The sequence below is a fragment of the Vitis vinifera genome, chromosome 7 (genome assembly GCF_030704535.1).
Source record: "Vitis vinifera cultivar Pinot Noir 40024 chromosome 7, ASM3070453v1".
Lineage (NCBI taxonomy): Eukaryota > Viridiplantae > Streptophyta > Magnoliopsida > Vitales > Vitaceae > Vitis > Vitis vinifera.
In genome coordinates, this window is record NC_081811.1 from 29,970,775 (window position 1) to 29,978,166 (window position 7,392).

Here is a 7,392-nt window from a genome sequence, read left to right on the forward strand (position 1 = left end):
CTCCATTACAATTGAAACTTTATTTTTGAATTGAAAAGGGGAATAAGACGGATAGAAAAGGAGAAAGGCGGAGAAGTAAAGTAAATAAAAAAAAATAACTCTTAACTTACATGGATCTAATGGGGCTAGTTTGCATATAGGTTTTAAAAACAATCCAATCTCCACATTATGCAGACACGAAAAGTTATTTTGGCCTAAAATTCTCTCCACTTACCTCTTATACTTTTTTTTTTTATATATAAAATACTTAATAAACCTTTTGTTAATATTTTTTAAATAAATAAATAAAGGAACATAGGCATGGAATATATAAATTCAAATATATCATATAAAAATTTATACAAATATTTATGTGATTATAATATAAGTCTTTTCATCAAATTCTTATAAAAAAAATTAATAAAAGAGATTATTTGATATTTGAGTAGAGATTATTTGATATTTGAGTATGATTTAGAGATGACACTACTTCAAATCAAAATTTAAAAGTTAAATTAAGCTACATGTTGAAAACATGAAGATAATTTTAGAAATTTATTTACATTGGTTCAAGGATTAAATCAAATAAAATAAATATAATATAAGGAATATTCATTCATGGATTTAATTAAAATTACTATAAACAATTTTTTGTTACTAGAAAAATATAATATTTGGCATATTTGTTATTAATCTCTAGAAATAAATTTATTAAATCAAATTGAAATTTAATTTAAAGGAAGGAAACAATATGTTGTATGTTTAAATAATGGAAAAAGAATATGAAAGAAGTTCAAGAAGAGAATAAAATATTATTTTAATTAAAATAAGAAAGATATGAAAAAATAAATAAATATGGGAAATAAATTTAAAAGTGAAATTATTGAAAAAAAAATTGTAAGAGAAATAAATTTAAAAGTAAAATTATTGGAATTTATTGATCGAAGTAAAGGGTAATGTTTTTAAAATTGAAAAAGTTACCAGTTCATTATTCAGTTGTCGAATCCTAGTTAAATTGGAGACATCATAAATATATCATTTATATATTATTAAAATAAAAATAAAAAAATTAAATATATACAAATAAATTAAAAATTAATAATATTTATTTTTTATCTTTCATATTATCAAATATAAGTATAAATATATTATTATTTTAAATTTTGTTAAATGAAATATGTAATATTTAGATGTGAATATATTCAAAATGAAAGAAAATTTAATTATTTAATTTGAACTAATTTTATAATTTTTTAAAATGTTATATTCTTTTTAGAAATATATACATTCTTTTATTTGCTACATCAAGCAACAAAATGCATGTAATCAAGTCGTCTACTATGTCCTTTTCTTAGTTGGTTCTAGAGTTTAAATCCTTCTAGCTTTTTTAGTTGGGCCATGAATGAAAATGCTATACCATGGTATGATATCTTTAGTTTATTTATGTTTTTCATTTTTATCTTATACTAAGTATGTGTTAGTTAGCTGTGAGAATGGAAGTAGAATCTGTCTTTTTATATATCGGTTACTTATTGGAATTGATAAGGCTCCGTTGGTGTGGAAAAGAAAAGGTTATTGAATTTCAGCTTTCATTGTTTAAATGGATGCTAATCTCATCTCAAGGATCCCCTTTGAACTAATTTGAGAACAGTTGAACACGATAGGGATGTAGCACATTAAAGCTAGCTAAACAAGATAGGGATGACAATGGGGGTTTTGGGCCAAAACGGCCCATTTATAAAAAAATAATAAAAATATATATAAAATATAACCATTTTATGAAACTTATATTTAAATTGGTCTCTTTACTGTCACATGAGAGCCATGTCATAAGTTTTTTTTTTTTTCAAAATTTTAGTCAAAGCCTTAATTGGCAACTGTGGCTTCAGTTTTTGAACTGAAGTCGCAAAACTTCATTTTTGAACTGAAACTGCAAAGCTTCATTTTTTAATCGAAACTTTAATTGACAATTAAGACTTTATTTTTTAACTGAAGCCGCAGTTACCAATTGAGGTTTCAGTTTTTGAACTACAATCACAATTGTCAAATGAAACTTCATTTTTTAACTAAAACCTCAATTGGCAACTGAGACTTTATTTTTAAACTAAAGTTTTAATTGTCGACTAAGGCTTCAGTTATTATTATTTTTATTTTTACTTTAAAATTTAATTAAAAATTATTAAATTATAATTTCTTATTAAAATTAAAAATATATACTTTAATAATAAATTATTTATATTTAAACTTAAGAATCTAGTATTACTTAAACAAACATAAATTGATAAATTGAAGAGATTATAAATGAACATTTTATTTATTAATAAATTAATAATCTTAAATATAATAAATTTATATAATATATAAATAAGATATAAAATTGTATAATTTATTAATTTAATATATTTAATTTATTATTTTTTAATATATTAATTTATTTGTATTATAACAAATTTATCTTTATTGAATAGTATACTCATAAATCGTAGTTGCCAACTAAGACTTCAATTTTTGAACTGAAGTCTCAATTAACAATTAAGGTTTCAATTAATATTTTTTATTTGGTTTTAAATATAATTAAAAACTATTAATTACAACTTATTATTGAAATTAAAAACATATACTTTAATAATAAATTATTTACATTTAAAATATAATACAATAAATAAATATTTTATTTATCAATAAATTAATAATCTTAAAATAATAAAATTATATGACATATAAATAAAATATAAAATTATATAGTTTATTAATTTAAGATATTTAATTTGTTGTTTTTTAAGATATTAATTTATTTGTATTATGACAAATTTATTTTTATCGAAATAATAGTATACTCTTAAGTTTCCATATATAAATTTTTTGACAAAATTAGTTAATGAAATTAGTTAGAAAAAGTCTACTACAAAATGTAATTTTTAGTAGTTTCATCAAAGTCATAAAAAATACCCACTAAACATATATATATATATAATCTCACATGCCTCCACAAGAAAAGAACCTATGTGTAACTAGTACTCTCTTTCTTTGTAGTCGCTCTTCTCTAACTATAACAAGTATTGCATGTGACACGTGAAGAACATTTATTTGTGATGGAACTGGAGCAAGAGCTAGAAATAAAGGTGGTGGAGGTAGCAATCTAGGTCGATGTAGGTCACGCCTACCCCTCAAAATGGTTGGGAATAAATCTAACTGAGTAGATGTCAATCTACATAGGTATAGAGACAAATATAGATGGCTCTGATGATGGTAGAACTGATGTCCTAAACTCAGGTCCAAATGGAGTAGCTAAGGAAACATCTAGGTGCAATGAAAGAGGATCGACATATGAGGTAGCAAGCACTGAAAGTAGGTCTGAAGAGGTAGGTGGTTGTACTGATAGTGGGTTTGAATAGGTAGGGGGTTGCACTGATGTGGACCCCGTATTTCGGCTCATGCGTTTTCCACTCGATGGCGAGCTCAATTTATATTTGAAAAATGACTTGGAGTCGCCACTTATTTTTGTTTTATTTTTAAAGGGTAAACAAAATAAGAAAGAAAAACCCTAAGTGTGACTCCTTATTTTGAAAAAGGTGGTTTGTGAAAAACCGGATCGGGTTCGGGGGTCAAGTTACTTATCGGGAAGGTACGGTAAAGACCGTAGCACTCCTCTAAATCCCTAAAGTCGAGTCTCTACTAATAAAATGAAGCTGACATGGCAATTGATTAATCAAGCATGTATACCAAATGAATGTCACTCAAGACAAAATAAATAAACAAGAGAGGCAAAGAATGTACCTGAGTGACAAACCGATTTACTTCAAGGGAAATAAGGGTTAGTGAACCAATATAGGATGAATATATGCGTATCACAAAGCAGAATAAATCAATCTCGCGTGACAATCGGATCAATCAATCAATTAATCAATCGATTATAAAATCACTTATGTGGGGCCCCCACCAAAGCTCGTTTATTTTGAGTGAATTAATTTTGTAGATTCCATTATTTGGAATTATAGAATTTAAATCACGCTTATTTTAAAACATTTTTTAAAAATCATGGGAGTTGTGAAAAATTGCATGCCAAAGAAAATGGCTGCAAATTTTTATTGGAGGATGCATTTTTAGAACCTAAAAAAAAAGACTAAGGATGAAAAATTTGGAGATTTGAAATCATTTTAAAAAAAACCAAAATCGGAGGAATTATTAACAAAATAGGGTTTAGGAAAATTATTTTGAAAATCTTGGGATGAGGAAATAGGGAGGACACGTGACCCAAAATGTAGTAATGCATGGTTGTTGTGTTCTCCTCAAATGAGCGGGCCAGCTAGCCATCTGGAAGAAGATGCAGTAACCATTTGTTTCATTTCTGTTACTCCCGGTGCATGCTCAAAGGTTCTAGACAAGGATATTCATAGGGGATTCCTTCCTTTGGATCTTTCCAGACAAGTATACCGATATCACGTTGTGAATTTCTAAATGCAGAAATAAGAGAGATGCTCGCACCCATTGCTATTTCACTGTTGATTTGAATAAAGCCTGAACAAAGAAGATTGTAGCATCCTGTGGCTAGCCTCGTCGTATCCGTTATGGCGTACCTCTCCTTCATCTTTCTTAACCAACGACCACCCCTCTTCTCTTCAGGCTCAGGATAAAAAAACTGGAAGAGGTTTAAGTGGCTTTGCAAGAGGTGGCTCTTGCAATTTCTCAATCTTCTTAAGGATCTCTTCTCAATGGAGTTCAAAAGCTGTGATCCCTTGAGACCCTCAGATGAATAACAGCGCGCAGACTTCAACAATATGGTCTGAGGGCATGACATGGACGATTTCAGATTAAAGTCCCAATGATTCAAGCCGAAGATGTTTTCATGGAGAAGAATAATGGAGCTTGAAACTGCCTTCATGGAGCTTTTATAAACAGCCAAAAAATAAATAACTGACGCATGACCGGGTGTCCTTGATCAAACTGAAATTCCTTAGCTGCTATCTCCATTTGAAAACGCCTTTACACAATGCTAACACTCAAGAACTCCATAAACATACTCATGCAAGTCCTCGTGCCTACAAGTCTCTCCCCCCCCCCCCCCCCCCCCCCCTTTTTTGTGAAGCTCTGAACAGGGCACGCGATTATGATGAAACTCCTGTGAGTCCCTTCTCCAAGTATTCTCACCTGGATGTATAGAAGGACATTCAGTCCAATCATGGGAACATGCTCAGTTGCAAGCCTGGATATAGATGTTTCTATTGAGTGTGAAGTTGTAGGATACTCTCTCCAACTACGGTAGCGCCGATGAGGACAAGCGTGTTTTTTTCTTCAACGTGGAAGACGCCATGAGAGAGACTTAAATGCTGGGGTGGTGCGCGGGTTTGGTGGGTATGAGGCGATGGATTTGATGGCCATAGGCGCATGCATGATGACTACGTGCACATGGGATTTGAGAAATTGGAAGGAGTGGGGTGATGAGAGAAAAGGGTGGGGTGGTGTGTTCAAGACTAATGAAAATGAGTGCAACGTGGGCATAGTGGTTGTGAGGATGTGGTGAGATGGGTATCGAGTTGTGAGCAGTGGGTTTGGGAAGAATGAAGGTTGAATAATGGGAGAGATGGGTATAAGGAATTGTTTGGTGGAATGGGTAGTGGATATATAATAAGAAAATGAGCTCTGTGAATGTTGAGAGACGAAGACTTCAAGAGAAGAGAAAAAAAGGTTCAATGGATATATATGATAGTGTAGAGAGAGAAGTGGGCATGAAGATAGGTATGGAGGATAAACAAAGGTGCTCTGCCATGTGAATCGGATAAGCCAACTGGCAGTGGGTCCAGTGGAGGCCTTCAAATAATGCATCGGACACTTGGACTAAACACTGCCCCATTCAGACCAAGAAAGCCCTCCATGATACCGATGATGGAGTCGTCATAATATGGAGGGTTCTGAACGGCAGGGACATCGTCGGCAGTGTTGAAGTATGCATGAGTGTGAGCGGCGGCGAATACGAATGAGAGTACCAGCGGCAGGTTTAGCAATATAGGAGAGTCCTTCTTGAGACTCATAGAATCTGATTTCATCCTTCATAACAACGGGATCTTGGCCATCAACAACCCAACCCTACATTCATCCAGGAGGCTTGCCTACAACAACACATAAGCGTTGGAAAACCATAGCATCACAAGACCGCTGACAATATGAAATGAGGATGAGATTATCTACATAAGGTTGTGCCCAAGCCAATCAAATATTGCTATAGAGAAAATAGTGATAAGCATGGTTTTGATGAGGGACACGGCCACAATTAGGTCCCCCATAGTGGGTTCACCTTACATGCTGAATTCCTTTTTGATATATAGGACAGTCTCAGCGATGGTAGCACTATCTCGTCCTTGCAATAAGTTTCCTTACAGAAGCAGCCATTTCCGACAACAACCACAAGACTCCATAAATACATGCGCCTGCCTATAACCAATGCGAAGGACTGCACCAGTCCGACATCGCAACCAAATGGCCTATCATGAAGACCATGGGTCTGAATTTCTCATCTCTAAAAGCCAACAATGAATCGGATTGCCATACTGCACTCCAGAATCTTGAGTCCACATTCAATACAGCCATATCCATTCGACTCAGGAAGGACTCTGAGAACAGTCATCATCCACATTTAATTTTGCAGAAGAGCTCTTTTATCATGTTCAGATAACCCACTCTTTCGTGGCATAAAACTGAGACTTTCTTTGACAACTGGAAATAATCCCTCAAAATCCTTGATGCTAGATAAAACAAAGGGGATTTCTTCAAAAGACCACGCAACACCAGGATGAAGCTAATTTCTTTAATAGAGCTCGAATCCCTGACTTCTTTCCACAGCTAATGCTATTAGACCAAATTAAACTTTCCCAGAAACATCCTGACCCAGATGGCCAGCCCAGTTGTAATACCCAACATTCCAAAAAATACTAGAAACAGAGAAGAAAGTGATGAAAAACATAGCATGCTCGAGAGAGGAAAAAAATGTTGTAAATATAGCTTCATGATGATCAATGAGCAGGAAGTGGGTGGGGAAATCTCAAGATCCAAAGCAGAAATGAAAACAATAACTCTAAACACCTCATAGTGAATGAGATAATCAAGAAGTTCACTAATTTTTCGAGTCAAATCAAAGAAATAGAGGGAGAATCAGCAACACAGGTGGAAAACCGACAAATAAATCATCTCAGACATCCAATGAAAATGATACCCAGAATAAAAAAATGTATGGTTCATAGTGAGTTTACCTGAAAATGCACTAGATGTCTGCCCCCAATTTCCTCTCTCTGCTCCATCGTCTCCAACTTTTCTTTTCCAAGCTTCTCTCTCACAGCCTCTCTCTAGCTGCTAGCCAATAACCAAAAAGCACCCTGCCCCCCTGCAAAATGCCAGAGACGCTCCTCCATAAAGGCCTGA